The following is a 23,808-nucleotide window of genomic DNA, read 5'->3' on the forward strand; positions in this document are numbered from 1 at the left end:
GGCTCTGGTACACCCGTACCAGGGCAGGCTCTGGTACACCTGTACCAGGGCGTACCGCCTGTAACCCACCACTGCAATGTACCCTGAGTAACACTAAGGCAGAGAAATGGACAAAAGTTAAATGTGTTCAATTTAAAGGTAAATAATATTGTAAATAATAATTATTATATGGTTGCACACACCCCTATTCAATATCTTCTCCTTCTCTTACATTGAAAATTACAATTGAGAGCAAAGTGTATGTTGGCACTCAGTCTCCCTGTGGCTGTGGGACATCAGGCTGTGACTCACTGATATAGTCTTCCAGTTCTCATGGCTCCCAATAGCTTCTCTAAAAAAAATTCAACAAAGTTGTTGCTCATTAACTCTCTCGACATGAATCTCATCATTTTGTGGTATGATATATGCATAAACCAGTTGCTTCTACTTCTGTTTGGGAGAATATCCCACTCTAGCATTGAAATGTGTGTGAATTAAAGCTATTTAATTTATAGCTATTATATTAAAGCTATGATTTTTACAGCCTGATTTTGTAGTTATTTTAGTTTTTATTTCTACTCCAAATAAGCAATGTTTCTGAGATTCCCATTACTTCATGCAGACCTTAGCAGAGCAGATACTCATTTCAGCAGTTTCCCAAGTTTTCATTATGTATTTACAGCTCTTGAGGCCAGTTAGATGACATTCCGTCTAAACTACTCCCAAGAGACTTTCATGTTCCCAGGCCACCCCTGGTATTTAGGGGACATTTTTTCACCCTCTGTTTCCAAGCAAGCAACACTTTTTATGGGATCTACATTTTATCTACATTTATCTACATTCTCACAACAGAATGTTTTTCCCCCTTGCCCTTATCTTCCAAGACATATTCAAAGGTTAATATAAGATTGACATGTCAGGAATCTATCTCAAGCATTTAGCAATAATCTGAACTACTTAGATGTGCCACTTTGTTAGCTGTTATCTGCAGCTCGGAGTAGCTTCTATTAGGACAAAATGCTCCCAGCAGCAATATTGCTTTCATCTGTAAAAGCCCCTGGAGATTAGCATTGCGTAGCAAAGATTACACATGAGGTTCTGAGATAATTTAAGAATATTTACAACTGTTTGAATATCAGGTGCTCAGGAGATGTTACATTAATTCACAATAGATAAAATTCAAGGAACTTGTACTTATTTATTATATTTGTATTCCCTCTTTATCCAAAGCTTTCAAAAACTTAATGGAATTCCTATCTGGGTACATTTACAAAAGCTATGCAGTAAATGTGGTCAGAATTGTGATTATGATCTCTCTCTTGCTCACTCTCTTATCTTTTTGTCTTGATCTCATTTATTGTCTACTTTTTGGACATACAACTCCTAGCAGGTTGTTTTTTTCTACCTTTAAGTCAGTGTTGACTCCTGGCAACTCCCTGTAGTTTTCTTTGCAATGTTTTCAGAAGTGGTTTGTCATTGCCTGTTCCTAAGGCTGAGAGTGGGAGGGAGAGGGAGAGGGAGGAAGGGAGGGAGGAAGGGAGAGAGAGAGAGAGAGAGAGAGAGAGACCCACCCAAGTCACTCAATTTGCTTTGTAACTAAGACAGCACTAAATTTCCAGGAGACTGGACAGGATGAAAGTTTTTCATCTGAATGGAATCTAGTTAGGGTCTCTTAATACAGGGTTAAACCATAGCCTGGTTCAGAAAGGCCTGAGGTACCACCCCAAAAAATAATTTACCACTGCCAGAACCAGTGACGTGCGGTGACGGTTACCGTTGGTGAGGCAAGACTGCAGCAGTGGCGAGAAGCAACGTCCCCGGCACTGTGTCCGACAGGCGTCTCGCATTTATGGTGGACATAAACGCGAGACTCCTGTCGGACACAGTGGCAGGGGTGTTGCTTCTCGCCGCTGTCACGCTCCACCGCCTTGCCCCCCGCCTCCTCCGATGAACAATCCTGCTGGACTCACCGCTCTTCTCCTCCTCCTCCTCCTTGTGCCCGCTCGGTGCTGGGCTGGCTGCAGGCCGGGGCATCAGGATTGTTTGTCGGAGGAGGCGGGAGGGCAAGGCGGTGGAGCACGATGGTGGCGAGAAGCATCTCAGAAGGAGCCGGGACACCTGGAAGGCAAGCGGCACTTCGGCATGCCTTTAAGTGCCGGCTTGCCTTCCGGGTGTCCTGGCTCCATCTGAGATGCTTCTCGCTGCCGTCGCGTTCCACCGCCTTGCCCCCCCGCCTCCTCCGACAAACAATCCTGCCCCAGCCTGCAGCCCACCCACCCCCGCCTGACCTGCTCCCTGCCTGGACTCACCGCTCTCCTCCTCCCCACTCGATGCTGGGCTTTAAAGGGGTCTCCCCTCCCCAGCTAGCCAGCCCACCCAGCCAATTCCTCCCCCCCCACTGTGTCCAACAGGCCAGGTGTCTCGTGTTTATGGCGGACATAAATGCGAGACACCTGGCCTGTTGAAACACAGCGGCAATAACCTCCCTGCCACTTCCGTGCTCCGCCGCCTCGCCCCCCTGCCTCCTCCGACCCCACCACTGTGAAGAAAGAAAAAAAACACACACAAACCTCACAATAAAAAATAATTTTTTTATTAAATTACAAATTACAAATTAAATTACAATAAATTTGAATCCCCCCCTCCCTCTGTCCGATCCACCTTTTCCAGCTGTGGAAACTCTCTCAACTCTCCTCTTGTCCACCCAACGTAAGCGTGCTAACGTAAGCTCTTAAGGCGTGATTCGCTGCTCCCCGATCAGGAGGCGGGAGAATCAGTGCCTCTTTTGCATATGAAAGTTTTCGCTTGTTAACTCCTCCTTAACTTTTAAAAGGCGAACAATTCCTTAGGCAAAAGAAGCCTCGAATTCTCTGGCCTCCTCCCATAGTTAACACTGAGAGCAGACACCAAGCCACTGTGACTTTGAATCTGGTAGCAACTACCCTGGTTTTAATTATTTAAAAAATATTATTTAAAATTCTTCCTTTTCCCCCAGGAGACTTGTGAGGTGCCGCCTCCCCTGCCTCTAGTGACTGCACGTCCCTGGCCAGAACCCATCAACATGTCACCTCTCAGGAGACCTTAACCTGCCAGGCGGGACATGGATCTAAAACATGGGCTCACATCCCCTAGTATCATGCTGACTTCCTCAGGAGCTGTTTCCAAATAATTGGGAAAACACCAGCCTTGGGCATTTTCATTGGGCCAGTGTTCACACTATCTTATTCTGAATTGATCTAAGTGATTTTATCTGCCTTAAAATCATCAAATTCCTCAGCACGTCCCTGCAGATGAACCTCTGAGTCCTATTTCCCCATGAGAAATCTAGTCACCCAGAAAGATCCCCAAGGCAATTATTTACAGTTGCAGTTTGTGCAGAGAAGTATTACTCTTTCATCACATGAATTAGGCTTTAACAGTAGCTCCTCCCTGTGTTCAGTTGAGCTTCCTCCACTGGCCCTCTAGGCATCTTTGGATCCACTGCTTTTCTCTCGTTCCCGCCATAAACCACAGGGAATAACAAAATCCACCAGATGAGATGGGCTACTTGGGTGCAATCCTGTCTAGGACCTCAGTCGCCTTCTTATTCCAGGCAGCAACTAGTGTCTCTGCAGGACTGTACAGAAGATCCTCAGTTATAACCTTTGTATATTTCTGAAATCAGTCAGAGTGGAAACCAGTCAGAGTCCATTAGTCGCTGTGGGAAGACCAATCTTTTAGATCCATTTCCCTGCAGAGGGGTACAGCCCAAGAGAAGCTCATAGTCACTAGACTATGATCTGACAATGACAAGGGCACTAAAAATAGGTCCACCACAAGGATGGGTTGCTGCCAGTTTTACTACCGGTTTGCAACTTGCATGTGTGCGCGCTATTTGATGTAAAATTTACAGTGAATGGTGCATGCGCAGTCACTGAAATCCAAAATGAAAGTGGCCCAGCAGCAGTGAGGAATCCGGCTCAGGGGCGTGGCAAGCCTGGAGTGCTGCCGATTCTGTGACTGAGGCCTGACTTCCACTATGCACCTCTGGTCCACCAATTCTAAACCCATCACTAATTTTAAACAAACAAACAAACAAACAAATAAACAAACAAACCAAAACAGACACTGAAGGAGAAACACAAGCCAAGCACCTAAATTAAAATATAGTAAGAAGTAAAAGGAAAGAAAAACAATATATATAAATCAAATAGTTCTGGGAACCAATTAATTAGTATAAACTGTCAAAATAATACAATATTTTTCAGAAAGTACCAGACAGAACAGTGACTGGTGCCCCAACTGAAGCTGGGCAAAGTTCTCTCTCACCACGGTGTCTACCATATTTCAACAAAACCAGCACTTCTATTCTAAGCAAAAGTGAATGTTTTAATTTTACAGATGAGAAGGGTTTTTTTTAAATCAGAAGCAATATAACTGGGGAAAAATGGCATATTAAAAAAGTTGGATATCTCCAGAATGAGAATAAATGGATGAGTGGCCTTTTTTTTTTTGTGCATTGAATGCACTTGGATGATAATGGCATACTTTGCATGGTGATCTTTTATGATTATTTATCTACTTCTTTCATGTCATTGCAATGCTCTATAAATGAAGTATAATAAGGCTAAATGAGTTGATTGCATTCTAATGAAAGAATATAGCAAAACAATGGCTAATTTCATATTTTTAATATATATATATTTAATATAATTACAATGTAACATACTTTTCTTAGTTGAAAAATAAGTATTATATATAGTTCCTTCTTAATGTTACTTCAATTTTTCAAATAAAGAAAAATAAGAATATAATGATATTTTGATTTTTGAATCTCATAGATCAGGATGTTTGTTATTGTTTATTTTCTGCTGCTTCATTTTCAGAAGCCATTAAAATGCATTGTTTCTGCAAAACAGTTGCTTCTTAGAGAGATAAAGAACCCAGAGGCATTCCTGAGAGTAAAGATAATGCAGGATACAAGCACTTTGGTGCATACCAGCTTCCAATTTATGTATTTTAAATTAATCTTTTTAAAAAGAGTACTAAAGGGAATAGGAATCTTCTGAGCATGAAGAGCTGGGTTTATAAGCACATCTGTATCTATGCTATCCTGGAGACCGCATGCACAGAATTATAGGAATAGTAATCAGGAAAGGACACTTTTCCTCCTTGCAGATAGCAAACACAAAGAAGCAAGAAGAGAGAAGGTAGAGAATAACATTTGTGTTCTATCTTTCTCTTAGAACAATAGGCTGTACCGTCCATTCAAATGTACACTACTCTTGCTGTACTATTATGCTTTTACAACAGAGCTCATTCAAAATTTGTTGAAGGTAGCTGAAAATGCAAATGGTTTGGAAGTTCAAGTAATGAAAGTCAAAGACTATCATAGCAAAAGAAACAAACAATAGCAATAGCAATAGCAATAGCAGATTTTTATATACCGCTTCATAGGGCTTTCAGCCCTCTCTAAGCGGTTTACAGAGTCAGCATATTGCCCCCAACAACAATCCGGGTCCTCATTTTACCCACCTCGGAAGGATGGAAGGCTGAGTCAACCCTGAGCCCGTGAGATTTGAACTGCTGAACTGCTGATCTAGCAGTCAGCTGGAGTGGCCTGCAGTACTGCACTCTACCCACTGCGCCACCTCGGCTCTTGGCAAATAAACCCAAAACCAAACATAGACAAATCAGTACAGTATAGTTCAGAGTTTGCATTTATACAAATGACCAGACTCAAATTATGTTTTGGGCATGTTATACAAAGACTGGTGCTCTCTGTTTTTATTGGGAAAGGTGGAAGTAAATAGAAACATATAAGGATGACCGAAAGCAGGTTGGATGAACTCAATTATTATGCCAAAGGGCACCTTTGGAAAGTCTGAAGGATCAAATTGAGAACAAAATGTTCTATGGAAAATCTATTTGGTCATTAAAATGACATTGATGATTAAAACACTTCTGAATTAAATCTTTGATGAATTGATGGCCTCTGAAATGTCTATACTTTTGAATATATATTTTAGAAGTAAAATCAACAAATCAGCTATATTGACAATTGAGGATAAATAATACTTTATAAGAAATTTGGAGTAAGGAGCTAGAGCAGTGGTTCCAAAAGTGGACGGTACCACCCCCAGGGGGGGTATGATGACTTAGGGGGGCACTAAGAGGCAAGTGGGGTGGCAGTGGGGTTCTAAGAGGCAAGGGGGGCAGCAGGCGGCAGAGAAGGATCCGCACTGAGCCTACAGCTTTAGCTGGCCAGCCTCAGGCATGGGCCGCTCCCATCTTCCACCCTCCCTGCCCTGTCGAATGGTTGCTTCTGGCCTCTTGCATACCACATATTTCTTGGGGTAGCCAGTCACTCGGCACATGGTGCATCGATCCACGCGCTGTGCACCAAGGGCGGCAATACCACGTTCCACTGGCAGGGTGCCCTCTTTTCTGTGGGTGCACGAAGGGTGATCCAGGGGCCAGGAATCCCCGTATGTGGCAACTAAAATCCTCCAGTGACACAAAAAAGGGGGTGGTGGGTGGTGTTCCTTGGGTGGGAAGGGGGCAGCGGGGCAATGGCCAAAGGGAATTTCAACATGGGCAATGACAAAGCAAGTTTTGCATGAACTCCAGGGGCAAACTGGTAGGAAATGGGCCCCTCTTTTTAAGTGTCTTTTAAGACAAACCATCACCCAAAACTCCTGGAAACTAGAGCCAGGAGTTAATGCCACCAAAAAGGCTCCTCTGATACCGTAATAGGAGAGGAGAGGAAAACAGTTCTGACGCTTTTAGAGCAGTGTCTCTCAACCTTGGCAACTTGAAGATGTCTGGATTTCAACTCCCAGAATTCCCCAGCCTGGCTGGAGAATTCTGGAAGTTGAAGTCCAGACAGCCTCAAATTGCCAAGGTTGGGAAACATTGCACTCTGCTAAGTGACTTAAAACCAGACATTGGCAAACTGGTATCACTTCATCAAGCCCACCATCACATTAAGGATTTACTGAACAGTGAAGTAGTTACTAAATTTTACTGAGTTTACTAAGTTACTAAGGTTCTTGATAAATGACTATCAGACTTTGAAAACCTGGTATCACTGGATCATGTTCAATAATTTTGTTGAATTAACATTAACTAAAAAGGTTTTTAAATTGGATTTTGAATAGATGTGCAATTAATTGTTACAGTTTTGAATTTTACTGTTATTATCTTCCTTCAGTCGTGCAAATCGCCCAGTCACATGACCCCCCCCCCAGCAACATCCAGCAAGCCATGCCCACAGAACCGATAGTAAAAACAAATTGAATTCCACCCCTGGGTAGGGGGCACTGATCAGTTTATAGCACCAAGGGGGTGGTGGACTGAAAAAGTTTGGGAATTACTGAGCTAGAGCATTCAATCCTTAAAAAAAATCAGTATCCTCAAGCTGATCTTCAGATTCATTACTTTTTTCAGATTCTGCCAGATATGTAAAAAAGAAAATGGGCTATGTAATTTTTTGCATTGGAGATGCAATAAATTATAAGGTATAAAAAAATCCAATTCAGATTTACTTATCCTATGTTGATTGGATATATTTGGTATCATTAATAAATATATAGTAATGGATATCATCATACTGTTGATGTATATTTCTATAATGTGGATCCTTTCCATTGATGAATAACTGTGGATTGCTTGCTGAGGGTTTTTCGAAAAGCAGTAGAAAATGTTATTAGTTCCTGGAAAGATACAAATACCAAAGACTTTATTGAGATAGTGGAATGGCTGCACAATATGATTACATGTAGTCAAGATTTACTTAATTATTTAAAAATTGAGCATCATTATTGTTAACCTTCATTATTTTTTAAAAAATTAGCAGCATTATTTCTTAAGGAAATATCTCTGATTTATGTTTTGCTTTTGTGGTCCTAAAACAATAAAAAAAATAAAAAGAATAGCAATAGCAATAGCAGTTAGACTTATATACCACTTCATAGGACTTTCAGCCCTCTCTAAGCGGTTTACAGAGTCAGCATATTGCCCCCAACAATCCGGGTCCTCATTTTACCCATCTCGGAAGGATGGAAGGCTGAGTCAAACCTGAGCCGGTGAGATTTGAACAGCTGAACTGCAGAACTGCAGTCAGCTGAAGTAGTCTGCAGTGCTGCATTTAACCACTGCGCCACCTTGGCTCGGAAGTTGACATATCAACTTCCACTATGACATCCACGTTTTTTTTTTCTCAAGCCATTTGAGCAAAATATTATAAATCATCTTTTCATAGATAATATTCCTGTGTTACAATTTCCAAAAAGCACAGAAGCATTGTAAAACTAATTGATTTTTTTTGTAATACAATTCACTGCTGCTTAAATGTAATTTTATCTTTTGCATTTGAATATAAAGGTGTTAATATTTTATTGTTATGCTTATATAGTAGTTTATTCAATTTTTCCATTCTTAAAGTGAAATATATTTGGATATCATTAGACAAGTGTATTCATAATCCCCAAAGGTTTTCATGAAAACATTTTTCACATTTCAAAACTTTTCCATTTTTTTTATTTAGATATTGTGTCCAATGTGAATAGTTTACAACATTAGGTATATTTCCGTTTTGATGTGACTACCCAAACTCAGATTAACCCTAATGGAAAAGTTATATGTACATTGCATATATATTACAAAACCCGATAAAAACAATTGGAACTGAAACCAAAAATCAGCAGCTTTCTTTTTGATAAAGAAGAAAAAAGAATTTGCATTGTTAGGTATCTGCCCCTTCTTTCCTATTTCAGCTATGAAAAAGTTGGAAACAGTATAAAAAATGGAAATGCCATATTTTAGAGTTATGCTAGCACCATGACAGATATCTTTTGTTCCTTTTTGGTTCAGAACTTACCTTGTTCTCTTAGAGAAAAAGAAAGACAATAAATCATTTTTCCAGGTATTTCATTGCATATTACTACCTCTTGATGAAAATCTAGTGACAACGATGGATCTAGAATACCAATTGCAAACTATTTCAGGACAGGCAGAGTACCACTCAGCTGGACAGATGCACTAGTACAACCATTAGTATGTCTGGATGGAATCTTAAGTTTATTAGCCCCCATCTTGTCAATGCCCTGGATCACAACACTAACCATGTCTCCTGCTTAGGTAAAATAGAGAGATATAGCAGCAGGGGTGGGTTTCAACCGGCTCGCGGCAGTCCCTGCGAACCGGTTGGTCGGCGAACCCGGAAGTAAGTAACTTCCGGGAACGGTGACTGGCCCAGCCGCCCGCCCGCGCTCCTTACCCGGTTTTGATGAGTTCTGCACTTCCACTCATGCGCAGGACGCATACAGCGCCTGCACGATCCTCCAGGAGCAGCTGGAGCATCGCACAGATGCTAGTACGCATGCGTGTGCTGCGCGCGTGCACGAGGACGCCGCCGGCCCCGTTCCAACCAAACCGGTTGGAACGGGGCGAGAAACCCACCCCTGTATAGCAGGGTGTTACTTTCATATGAATGGCATCTCAGCTTAATCCCTGAATGATCACCCCCTCTCCACAGTTTCATGTAGATGTTAAAGAATAAAATAGAATCCTGAAGAATTGGATAACTCAACAACCATGAGGCAGAAGATTAGCTCCTCTGAGGCACCTTCTGGAAAATAAACATCCAAGTAGGAGTGAAACTACCATAGTGCAATGACTCTACAGCTCAATTTTGGCAACTTGTCTAGGTTGATGGCATTAAAAGATGCTGAGAAGTCCAGGCCAACCAACAGGGTCACATTCCACCTGTATTTTTCTTAGTACAGGTTTTTCTAGGGTGACCAATGCAGTTTCTGTTTCATAGCCAAACCTGAAAACTACATTGAAACTAATCCAGATTGAAATATGAAAGATAGAATAATGCTTTAATTCAGCAATGAAAAAACATTCTCAGGATTCTTTGTATAGCTTCTGAAAAACCATGAACCAGAGACTTTTGATCAAGGCAAACAAAACTAGAGGTATAGCAGCAAAATAGTTGAGAGTGGCAGGACATGTTAAGTCACTAGATGGCATCCAAAAATGTGATTTTCCCCCCCCTCTGCTGCTGTCTAGTGGCCATCACAATTTTGGGGGTCCCAATCTGATTGCTCCACAGTGAACGAAAAGCTAATCAGCTCATCTTGGTTCACACAATACACGAAATCATAGAAACCCTATTGAGAGTTTACACTAACCAGGCTTAACATGTTGTACAAATATTGTTTTTTATCTGCACTGCAGTTCACTGCACTGCAGGAATACAGCTAGTTAATTAACAGTGCAGGAAAATAACTTCCTGTGGTTTGTTTAATTAGTATCCAGTGGAAGATTGGGAAAGGAAAGTCAACTAAGGTTGCTTAATTAAAAGGTGCATTAAAGTAGCTGTCAAAGATTTCAAGCAATTCATAGCTAAATTTGCTCTTTAGTGGATATATGTTCATATTTCTACAAAAAGCTAAAGGAGAAAATATCTGGTAGACCAAATCAAACTTATATATGCAGGACAATAGTTTCTAATTTTCCCCCGAATAGTTTCTAATAGTTTCTAATTTGGCTAAGCTTGTTATTTTGGGAATATACTAATTAACATCACTTTTAAGTCCTGTCAGAAACAATTGTTTGTTTGTTTTTAGAGGTACATAAATAATTACACAACCCCTTTTAGACTAGATTAATTTGATGCTTTGTCGAAGGGCTTTATCCCAATGCTTACATTAGCATGATGAGAATCACAGGCTGCTGTGAAAAAGCATTAAAACTTCAGCAAATCTTGTGAATCTCCTGACTGAAAAAGTAAAAATATCTTGAATCTGCTATTTTGTTCCTTCACCTAGACAACTGTGAGAGCAGTTTCAGTTATGTAAGAGCTGAAAAAACATTTATAGAGAACTTTTGATACATTTGCACAGATGAGAATCCTTATTCCCTAATATTTCCCCACTGTCTTCAGAAATATATGCAAAAGATTAGCATTAATACAAATGTTTTAGGCTGTCAATGCTAGTTATCAATTAATGAGTCTTTGAATACTGTAGCTAAAAGGGCAATTTTTCCCTCCTCCTAAAAGGAGAGGATAAAATCTAGTGAACGCTACTAAGCAATAGAATAGAAAGCATGGCAGATGTTGCTGTGCTGGCAAGAATAAAACTTAGGAGATATCCCATAGAAAGGATGAGAAAGTGCAAGTCAATTTTTTTCATTACCTTTGGGTGTTGAAAACTTGCTTTTGATTCCAGGAGAAACTGGTGAAAAACTCTTGAAGTGGTGATTTAAGAGAAGATCTACTGAAACAATAAGCAGCAAATGAAAGTTAGTTCTTCATAACTTTCCTCGGAGGAGGCTCATTTGGCCACCCGACAGGAGAAAAAAACTAACCTGAGACAGTGAGAAAGCCAGTTAATATAATTATCCCTTACAAGTATATTTAATAATTACTAATTCAGAGCTGTGCTTTCAAACTCTGGCAGGCCACGGGAGCTATTGGTTTAAAAGAATCTTAGAACTTCTGATCAAAATGGAAAGCTTTAGCGATAAATAATTGGCTAAGTTTGAATGAACTTTCCTTAGATCTTACAGTTCACAGTTTAAAAAATCCCAATAGAGTATAGTAACAGCAGTGCATACACCTTGAAGCAGCCCTCTAGGTTGAGGCCACACTGTGCTTCTGTTTCAGGAGAGTGAAATACTTAGCTTTTAAAACCTTGCTCGATCATAAATCAAACTTGCTTATTACCGTTCCACTGTTATTTATTTTTTTTTAAAAAGGGAGGAAGGAATGGTGGCACCTAAGTTATTTTACAAGCCTGAAACTGAAAGTTATGTGTTTAATTTTACTTTTGGGTTCCATAAAGGGAAACACAATCACAAAGAAAGTGTCCTGCAAACCTTCCAATTCCTTGTGACAGTTCCCAATGGAGCAAATGGGCTTTCATGATTAAGGGTGAATTTCAAGGGTAGTCCCAAAGGTGCTTTTCCCCTAGACATTTCAAGGGCAGATTTCAACCTAGGCCTAAAATGATGCATATTATATTTTATTAGAGATATGGAGAGATTTTCTGGTGCTCACTGCTGGAGGTGGCTGATGAGGTAAGAAGTCTCCATCCCTGTTCTGTCCATCTCTTAGCTCACTTAGTTTTTTTAGTACAGTTTTTAACAGTATTCTAATCTCTATAGTTTTAACGTTTAATATTTTTTTAAACTTGTTTTATAACTTGTAACCTAGTCCCAGTCACCGTTGTAGGAAAGAAGGACAGCATAAAAATAATAATAATAATAATATCAATCTGGTTCACTTTGTGAGGTGCATCCGAAGCTCTGGAAAGGATCTGCTCTCAAATTCTCTGGAATGGTCCATAGATCCCTAAATGTGATCACTCTATTTTTTTTGGTAAGTGGTTGTTGTATCTTTCTTCAGGTAGATCATGCTGAAATTTTAATAGAGGGGAAATAAGACAATGGAAGCAAGATATCAAAAGAAAGCTAAATGTAGGTATGAAATGTGATCAAGAGCACTGGATATCTAAAATTTAAATTGATCTTTTAAAGGTCATGGTTGTCCCAAATGCTCTTTTGGAACAACTGATCTTTTAAAAGACTCATTTCATTAGATAGTTTACTTTTAGTTTCATAGCTGCTGCTGTAAGGGCCTATCCAGTCATGAGGCAGAATGAGATGCAGCCTCACATAACATATGATATATACCATAAAGAGCCTGTAAATTTTGATTTTATTATTATAATATTGAACATAATTGTTAAGAATAGATCCTATGGGATTTTCTAGTTATAATGCCCTAGTTGACTGTCCTTGGGTAATATCCATCTGGGATTAAATGGTTGAGAAGATTCCACTTATCACTTTGCCTCAGATAGCAAAATATTTTGGGCTGGCTCTTTATGCTAGAGAAGAAGACAGCAAAAAGTAAGACTACGGTAGGCAAATTTGAAAAATAATGTAGAAAGATCATTTCAGATTCCTTGGCCTTACAGCTCTCAAAGCTGAAATACAAGACTTGCAAGTTAATCAAACAGATGCTGCATCACCTAGCATGAAAATTAATCTCCAGATGATTCTCATCTATTTTATGCTTTAAAGAGTCCAATAAATTTCAATAAACTATATTTCATTTTACTGCTTTTCTTGAAACATGAATTGTGTCCTTAAGGAAAATGAAATTTTAATGTCTCTTCTACAAGAACACTTGATTTTATTAGAAACTGCTGTTTCACTGCCCATCATATTAATATGTTTAAGGCTGTATATTTTAGGAATTGAAAAGCAAGATTCTCTGTACTGTACAAGATATTGTAGGACGTTAAAGACAATGAACTATTTATTTCTTTAAAAGTTGCAATCATTTCTGGTGCTTTGTTTAATGACATATGACCATAACATAGACACTACTTTAGAATAACTACTTGTGGCATGCAAAGAGGATAACTCTACACAACATTATATTACTTGCTTTCTCTGTCACACAAATGAATCTGACAGGAAAACCACAACGGAAATACTTACTGTAGCAGAACAGAATAAATAATGAGAAATATAAAAGTTGAAGAAATCACTGCTGTAGTGCAACATGACAATCCTATAGGTAAAAGTCAGAGGTGCCCAATGGAAACAACCTGATAAGTCTACAGAAGAATAAGCTTCCTTCTCAATTGCCTTCTGGATAATGCTATGAAAATAATACGTGAACCAGGGCAACAGGCCAATTGTGTAACTTTAACTCTCATCAATTTTCATTGTTGAACTGTATTCCTGTCACCACAGTATCAATTTTGTAGCAGAAGGATGAAAAACCTTGACTTTCTGGATGTTGCTGAAAAGCAATATTGTGGAATACTTATAGTTTTAAGCATTTGTATAAGAAATCTTTGAAAGGTGTGAGTTATGTGAAGTTATTTATCCATAGATATTTATTGAATGTATGTCTATATATTATGTAGGAGATCTATCAGCATTCCATCCCACTGAGTATAGTCATTCTTGAGTTATATTGGGTCCCAAGAGTCCCTTGATAATAAGGAAGAGGTATTGCTTCTTCAGGAGCAGAAATGTGCACACCAGCCACCCCTCAAGAAGGAGCAAGAAGTAAATACTTCTTCAGAAGTAGAAATAATTCTAAGTAAGATGCTGGTAGAACACACAAACCATCTTGTCTCACTCTAATCCTAGAGAACAGAGACACTCAAGTTTAAAAACTTTCCCCAGTGCATTTTGAATCTTCAGGTTATAATTCCAGCTCCAAGGACTTTTGGAATAATCTTCCATCTCCTTGTTTTTCCCTTTATCTTCTCCTACGAATCGGGATATGGCCTGGCTACAGAGACCAACTATACTTCAAATAAAGTGTGTCCATTCACTGAATCTTTCCCCATTGCTTTTTCCTCTTCTCCTAGAGCAGCTGCTTCTCTGCCAGAAGGATTTACAACTACTGTAGCAAGAAGGAGAACACCTCTCCTCTTAGGTTTTCCAAAACATATTTTTGCTGTACATCTGCAAATCTTTAAGTTCTGAATCCAGAAGCAAAGCAAAGCATTTTATTGAGTGAAAGGACAAGATGAGAGCTCTAATCCATTGTAGATGATGATGACAACGATGACAATGACAACGATGATGATAATAAATAATAATATTAGTATTAAAAACATATACCTACAAATAGAAATAGAATGACTATGGCAAAGGCAAGCAAGGATAGTATCAATAGTAATAGGTGCCTTGCGTGCAATCCCAAAACAACTGAAGCACCACTTGAACACCACAGGAAATTTTTCCATCAGCCAATAGCATAAGGTGGCTTTATTTGGAGCATCTTACATACTGTGACAATATCTGTAATGCCATCAAACATCCAGTTTTGCCTATCCCAGGTTCTTGGTAAGGACTCAATAGGTAAACAAATATGCCAAACCCAGTCTGAACATCTGGCTGACTGTGCGATGATGAATAATGATGATAATGATAAATCAACTTAGCAGTTCATTCTTGCTTTGTAATTGGTATATTGAATTCATCATTCGTAATACTTTAGGAGTGGAACATCCAAAAGAATAGCAGGTAAAATTACAAAACGCATTTATAGAAATGACCAATTGAGTTTATATTGATAGCAGAGGCAGGACTCCTTTTCTCATTTTAAATGAAATATAATATTTTAAATGATCTGCTTTAACATTCATTATAGAACCCAGGGCTTTCCCTGTCATTATATAGCAAGATGATTTGGAGACGTTGGGTATAATTCAGTGTCAGCAAATGGCTTGTTAAATGTGGTTTTGCATTTTTGCTATTGGGGAAGAAGAAAGGGACTTATGTAGCATTTTGTTTCAGATGCCTTGAACTGGTGTCAGGCAAAGTTGCCTCTTGCTCAACAACAACAAACAAACAACAACAACAACAACAACAACAACAACTTTGGTCAGAGAGCTGTTCAGAAGAGTCAACTAGAATCCCAATTTTCTTAATTTACTCTTTTGTTAAGTCTGCAACACTATACCCACTCAAAAGAAATACAACATGTGATGGAAAGTTGAGGTGTCCATATCATCAGTGATACATGATGCAGTGGTAGCAGCATGTTATTTATGTTCCAAACTGGTCAGCATCTTGCTGGGCTTGCAGCCATCATAACTGCAGCACCATCTGAACTTATGTTACCTCAGCATGCTGTCACCAGCTTTGTGGTAGTACAGTACTGTAAATTCATGTGGAACTGAGAGCTAAGGATCTGGGGATCAGAAAAGAAATATCTCCAAAAGGTGCTTTGTCTGTGGAAAGCTATTGCTTCATTGTGTGTCAGTAAAGGACTGATTGGACTCAATTGGCTATTTCAATTGAAGATATGGAATGTCTACACATTTCAGAAGCAGACTTTTAGCTCTGTGCAGCCCTTTTGAAAATTAGATGTTCAGACAAGTATTCCCACAGTCACTTTTTCTTAAACTTCCTGGACTGACTTTCTTTTTCAACATATTAGTTAAGTACATAAGCTATTTATATACTTTTTTGAATTCTAGTTTATCGTTAGATGATTGGCTATCATTTAAAAAAAACATTCCTCCAGGGTTTTGTGACAAATTATCAAAATCACTGAATGGTGGACTACTGTTTTTCATTTGGTATCTGCATGAGTAAGGGCTAAAGGAAGAAGAAGCAGATAGAATACGGGCACACACACATACCCCGCAATAGTATTGCAACAATTATTAAAGAATTTGCAACCATCAAAGTAGAGAACTAAACCAATAACTGGGACCCCAATGAAATACTAAAATAATAAATGGTAAATATTCCAGGAAATATATTTGTGAATTATCTAGCTGCAAATTGTTTGTTTTCTGTAGATCTATAGCCAATTTGCAACAAGTATGACTACAGCATTAGATTGGTCTCCTAGGGTATTTGTTGAACATATTTGAGAGTAAACAGTAGAAACATTATTTGCAAACAAATTTGCAAGTGGCAAAAGTGTTTCCATTAGTAAATGTATTCATAAGAAATGTGTATAAATCTATGCATTACCTTAAATGACATTGCTGGCCTAGTCTTCTGCTTCTGAATTAAGCTACTGTTTCCTTGGCAACTGGCATGTAAGAAGTATATCATCCTTGTGGCTTTAAACACAAGGCAATTTATGTCTCCACCTTAAGAGGAGTGCAGATTTCCACTTGCTAAACTGTATTGGGGTTTATGCACAGAAAAATGATGGAGAATTCTGAATGATTCAGAATTCTTGCCTATATTGTGTAAATATTAAATAGATCTGATATAATGAGATGATCACATTTGTGCAAACACAGCAGGAGAAGAATCAACAATTCAACTTATTGGATGGCAGTAAGGCATTTTCGTTTGCTACTGTTTAATGCAAGAATGTCTGTGAGTTTGATGAGTGATTCAATGAACTGGAGAATAACTCAAATCAAGCATAGGTAATGTAAAGCTCCCAATCATAGACTTGTGTCATATTCAGTGATGCCTGGAGACAAGCAGATGGAATTACTGCATCTCTTGACATTTAGTTCTCAAGTTCACATGTCATAATTGAGTTTATATCTGTTTTTCAAGCAGAATGGTCTGCTACCCTCAGTGCACATTTTAAGACTTCCAAATTCAAGGGGTCCAGATCTTCTAGTTCCTGGTCAGCCCCTGCCTTTGCCATAAGAGCCAAGGTGGCGCAGTGGTTAAATGCAGCACTGCAGGCTACTGCTAGATCAGCAGTTCAGCGGTTCAAATCTCACCGGCTCAGGGTTGACTCAGCCTTCCATCCTTCCGAGGTGGGTAAAATGAGGACCCAGATTGTTGGGGGCAATATGCTGACTCTCTGTAAACCACTTAGAGAGGCCTGAAAGCCCTATGAAGCGGTATATAAGTCTACTGCTATTGCTATTGCTATAACAAATAGATAAATAGATAGGAAACATAAAGAGCTTACTGGCTAGTTCTCAGTAAAATAATGAAAGAAAGTGCAGAGTAAAACAGTTTTTCAAGGAGGTGGACTATATTCAGAACAAACTCAAAATCTTCCCTTCCCTTCCTTTCCCTTCCATTCCCATTCCATTCCATTTTTTCCTTTCACTTTTTATTAGCTTGTTAGCTCTTATGGTTTCTGAAAACCTTTTAATAGCAATATTTTTAAAAAGATAATTTGAGATTCAGTCTGATTTTTTAAAGAAAAATAACAGTTTGTAAGGTATTAAAATCAAGCCCCCTGTATCTATTTCATTTTGGGAACCTGTATCTATTTCTTTCAGTGATTTTGAAAGCATGGAAAGTAGAAGACATTAACCATGCAAGTTTCAGTCAGATAGCTAAATTTTTGAAATATATTCCTTCACTTTTTAAATGCTGATTCTGCCTCTGATTCTAGTAGTTTGGAAAAGGAAACCCACATTGTTAGCTAGCTTATGACAGTGTGTGAATGGTGTGCTCTTAGACCTGATTTCCATCCATTTATTTGTCTGCTATTTATTTGTTCCTGAGGGGTCCTTGGTGTTCTGAGCGTTGTTGCTGTTACTGTTGTTGTTGTTTGCAGATGTTTCATTGCCAAAACTAGGTAACATCATCAGGGCTAGTGTTAGATTTATTTGTTCAATTTATATCTTTTTTTCTATTCAGATAGCCCTCAAGGCAGTTGACACTAAATAGAGTAATAGGATCCAATAGATCGGATTGCCTTTGCATACTTTACGGTGAACACGAGTAGAGAGTCACAAAGATGCACCCTGACTTCTCCCATGTCTTAAACCACAGTGACGTCACTCATTTGGAGAATATAGGAAGACTTTTTCATTGATCTATATGAAAAATATGACCATGGTACCATTTTCCCTATGTTAAACTGAGTAAAATTTTCATTGCAGATACTGTATATAGGTATAATGAGGAAACTATCTCTGAAGTACATGCATGTACATGTTTTGGGTGGTAATAGGTTTTAGGCTATAAATGCACATTCCATAAGAATTGTTTTTGATGTAACTGGATTATTGTTGAAAATTAATAGCGACTGGTAGCTTGGCATCCATGACTTTGGGTCAACATTTTGATTGTTTTTAACATTTGTCAAAGCTGTGTGTGTTGCTCAGTGATTAAATAGTCTTTGCACTCATGGAACATTTAATTTCAGGCAATTCTCTCCTGATCCTGGCTGAAACCCAAGCCTCACATCTTCTGGTTGCAGGATTCTTTTCTGCAAACCTTGCTGTTTGCAAAGGACTCTGTGTAACATGAGACTCGTCCCATTTCCCAGCAGGCAGCAAGTTAAAGATCTTCATGGAGGCCAGCTGCAAAGACAGGTGTTATTCTGCCTTTTCTTTCCATTTATGCTTGCAAATAGGCTTTCAAACAACAGGAAGGAGGAAAGGAGGGAGGGAGGGAAGAAGGGAGAGAGGGAAGGAGGGATAAATGGATTTTATTGGCTCATTATCTCATTATTTCATATTTAAAATTCTATTCAATATTACTTACTGTATCTTCACTTGTTTGTATTCCCTTGGGTACCATGATTTCCTTGTTACTCCTGGAACTGAATGCTTCCATTTGCAATGTTGCTATGTAGATTCCTGATAGGAAGATCAAGACTTTTGTTCATCTGAACCTGGGTTGGGCAGTTGAATTTGGATATAGATGAGAGCCAAATATCTGCCAAATATGAGAGTGTTCTGACCACACTTTTTGTCTTGATTCAGCCAAGATTAGATGGCAATAGCATTCTGAGCTAATCTGATGTAATGTAATTCTGAGCTAATCTGATGATTGTACAAATTCCAACACGAGGGTTTTAGTGTTTGGAATCTGCTTAAGGTTTCCCCTGATCTTCTGTTCCTTATGCTTTTACAGCACCAGATGACCTGTTACTTCACCATGAAGAACCCCATTAAGAACAACTGTGGAATTGAAAATGCATGCAGGAACGCCTTGTGGTAAAGATGGGTAATGTTCATTTTCCATCCTGTGGTCTTCTGGCAGCCACAGCAGAGTTATGGTCAACAAGGAACTTTTTCTATGAATGTACGTATTGTCCTAAGTATCATGAAGAAAAATATAAAGCAAAAAGACCCCTGAAACACATGCGAATATACAGTATATACATACATGCTTACATATAGGATCATATCTTTATAAAGAAATCTCCACATTAAAGTTAAAAAATAAAGATTCTGAATTCATTAACTCCACAAATTCAGGAATTAGGTTTTTATTTCACAACATAAATAGCATTCCTCAAGTCATATCACATCATTCCTTGAAGCAGATGTGTTGACAACTTTGAACTCAGTTTCTAGTCCTACTTTCTAGTCTGGTGCCTTAGCATGAAACCAAACGAGGTCTATCTCAGGAGAAGGAGACAATGACAAAGTATTTGTTGCTGCCAAGAAAATTGCACATATATATCTGTTTAGCCCATACCACTAGGTGCCAGTCACTAGCAATTGAATTGACTACTTTGATTAAAATTGCAGCTCTTGTTGGCTTTGTGTTAAGAGGAACTGATGGTATCCATGTAATTGCCCTCTGCTGAGGTGTTGGCATTCATACTGATACTTTTCATATAGAAAGTTGGTCTTGATTTTGGAGGGGGGGAATTCTTTTTCTTTCTTTTTTATATCCAGATGGGATAAAAAAGAGATGGATAAAAGAATAAAGATTAAAGACAGATATATGCGCAATAATTTATATGAGCCAATGCATAAGGCAAACATAATTCCAAGGGTACTTGAATGTGGTTCATGGATTACTTGAATGTGAAAGATACACCCGACCACCATTTGTTGAACATTTTTTTTTAAAAAAAAGAATGAATCCTAGAACCACTATAGGAGTGGTATTTAGGCTGACATGCTTTGGAAATATTCTTCTTTCTCAAGGACACTATAAAAACAAAACAGAGACTCCATTAAAATTGCTTATAACATACTGTACACATATTGCATCTTTCAAAAAATGGGCATCATATAAATTCTAATTCAAAGGTATATAAAATACTGTAGGATAGCCTCAGGTTATGAATGGAAATAATCAAAGATATCTGTGTGTGTGTGTGTGTGTGTGTGTGTGTGTGTATACAGTATGTGTACATATATACATATAAATCCAACATTCTTGTCTACCAATTTGCATGCATTTCAGAAAGTAAAACGAAGTCTTTTCACTTTCACTTTTTTTTTACAATTTATTTTTTTATTTTCCATTTTCATAACATATAATCACATGTATACTATCACACAGAAAATATCATGTTGTAAGAGAAGACAGTATACATGTGCAATCATATTACTTTAAAATCTAACACCCCTCGTCAGGCCTAATATACTTCCCCCCTCCCGCCCTCCCCCCCGAGCCCCCACAACCTACCCCCCCGACTTCCCAGAACCCGTACACGGTATAGATATTTAACAAACACAGTCTAAGATATATTGAGAAAAAAAGAATAAGAAATTAATAACATCTTTGCATTGAACTTAGCTCCTCCTTGCTAAACTAACTTTAAACAATTTAAATCATTCCTGATCTTAAGCATAGGCTATCTGGAATTTCTTAGTCCCATATTTATTTTGTATATAATCGATCCATTTTTTCCAGTCTCGTTTATATCTAATTCAGAAGCCCTCAAATTTATTCAGACACAACTTACTTGGTTTTTCTATTCCTCTCAACTCAATAACCGTACCCTAGTATATGTGACTATCTATCATCTGTCTGACTGTCTGTCTGGCCCTCCCTTCCTCCCTCTACACACACAAATATACATACATACATACATACATACATACATACATACATACATACATACAGATAGACAGACAGACAGACAGACAGACAGACAGACACACAGATACACAGACACACAGACACACACACATATATATACACACATGCACATAAAATATATGAATGCATGCATGTATGTATGTATCTTACAGGCTGCCTATCTAACAAATATCCACCTTCCCAACCTGACAATAGGGAACATTTGCTAAAGGCTCCTTCCTATCAGAAATTATATGTGTTCTCTATGGCTGCTCCCTTCCTTTGGGGGAAAAACATCTGACTCCTTATTGCAAGACAGGCAATAAGCCTGTCTTCTAGATAATATTTAAAACCTGCCTTTCACTGAAGGTCTCTGGTAATTAGGCAGCTAAAAAACAATATTATCAGTGCTCAAAGGTTTCATTGGTCTTTATTATATTGCACTCTGTGTTGCATTTGACTTTGTATACCACCTAAAGCCTCAAATGTAAATAAATCTTGTGAACCTTATCTTGTTAATAAATAAAAAAGCACTTACAGTCCTTTTGTTTGAATAGCCAAATTACCTATATTTGTTTTGTATTAATGACTCAATCCATATTCCTTCAGCACCCATTCATTTCTTCTGACCTCAACTTTTGCTATTTTAATACAAACATTTCTTAAGCAACTTATTCTCTCTCTTTATTCTTCTTCTGATATAACCAGCTTTCACTTCAACCTCTGTTTTATTGCAAATTTAAAGTTCAAAGCTATTTTATATCAATTTATATTTATATCCATTCCTTTGTTATGTATACATTTGAACAGATTTACGCTTAAACCATGTATCCAAAAAAAGACTCATGTTCTCATCATTTTCTGTTTTAAATTACTTTCCCTGCAACTTCTCATTTTATTCCCACACCATCATTTGTATCATCTAACACATTATTTTTTCCCATGCACATTAAAATGTTGAAATGTTTTTACATAAACGCAATTTTAAATTAATACAATTTTCCACAATTAGTACATTTAGTTAGCACTGATGTAAATTAACTAGTTTATTGGAATGCAACATGTAACTATCCCCCACGTATAGATTTCTGATTTTCATTCACATCCACAGTAATACTTCAGCTCATTCTTTTTGGCATGTATTTTAGCCCTTTTATTCATAATTATAACCACATTTTCATTACCTTGCACATATTTATCATCTCCACAAAATCAAACCATGTACATTTAGATCTATTGCATAATTCACCTTTCTCTTAGATTCACAGAAACACAATGTTTATTTTTTAATCTTTTATTTCATTTACTGACTCATGCTCATTGACTCCTCTTACGCTCCAAGTTACAAGTTATTCCTTCACTCATTATTTTGATTAATTGAGCTTAGTAAATGCTGTTTACTAAGTCTAAAAATAGAGTTACCAATCTTAGCTATATAAAACATTTACTATGTATATCAACCTCCTTTATAAATGAACATACTGTATGGAAAGAAAAAGAAAGCAATTATAAAGAAAACAATGCCATAAAGTTAATTAAATGGATATAGAAACAAAACAGATTATTGAGATTAAATTACCTTGTCTTGATTCCAGAGCAACTCAAGACATTTGCTTAACAGAATGCTTAACAAAATGCATCATTAGATTTTGACTTTTGAATATTTTCTCCCAGTTGAACTTACCAATAGTTGGTGAGTTATGTGTAAAATCTATTGCATATCTAATTTTGGTTGGATCCAATCTCCTAAGAATTATAAATCTATGCCTCTGTAGAGAGGCAGCATATGACCCATTTAATTCTAACAGCACGATTCTGATGGATAAGAGTTGAAGTTTGCCTTGATGGTTGCAGTGTGTAGCTAATTTATTTGATGGGTTTCTATGAGCTCCAGGAATACAGTTTCATGGCACAATTGTGTTGCTCGTAGTTCAGATGACTTAGGTAGGAGTATGCTTTGTTCAAAGTAATGAACATTACTGAATGCACTGTCTCAAAGTCCCCTGAGCAGCTTTGAACTGTGTGATGGTGATTGCTCCTTGACTTTTCATTAAGCTACTGTTTCTCTCAAGTCATTCCCTGAAGTGGTGATTGAGAATAGGGCTGTGCTAGCAATACATTGTCATATGTCAAGGGACCTTCAGTTTTATGGCCTTTGTGAAAGCATCAGGTCTTGTGCGTGGTGGCCAAGAAAATGGAAAAGAAGAATAATTTCTGTTTATTTCAGATGAGTCACAAATGCAGCTCATGAAATCTAGCCTCATGCCATTTGTTTTCTTTGGCTTAAATAATTCCTTATAGTTAAAAAATATTTCTCAGTTCTGTCTAAGATTGTAAAAATGACTTAATGGTTTTCTTTTCCCATTGTCTGTCTTTTTTGCTCCAAAGGTTTACAGTATTTTGGGAAAGTATATGAAAGCAGAGAAATGGATTAGTGATTGTAGTGCAAGACTGATTTACACAAGCACTTCATCATTCTTACAAGCAAGCAAGCAAGCAAGCAGGCAGGCAAGCAAGCAAGGAAGGAAGGAAGGAAGGAAGGAAGGAAGGAAGGAAGGAAGGAAGGAAGGAAGGAAGGAAGGGCAG

This window comes from Thamnophis sirtalis, unplaced genomic scaffold, assembly GCF_051295495.1.
Source record: "Thamnophis sirtalis isolate CommonGarterSnake01/CBP01778 unplaced genomic scaffold, rThaSir2_p1.2 scaffold_11, whole genome shotgun sequence".
NCBI lineage: Eukaryota > Metazoa > Chordata > Lepidosauria > Squamata > Natricidae > Thamnophis > Thamnophis sirtalis.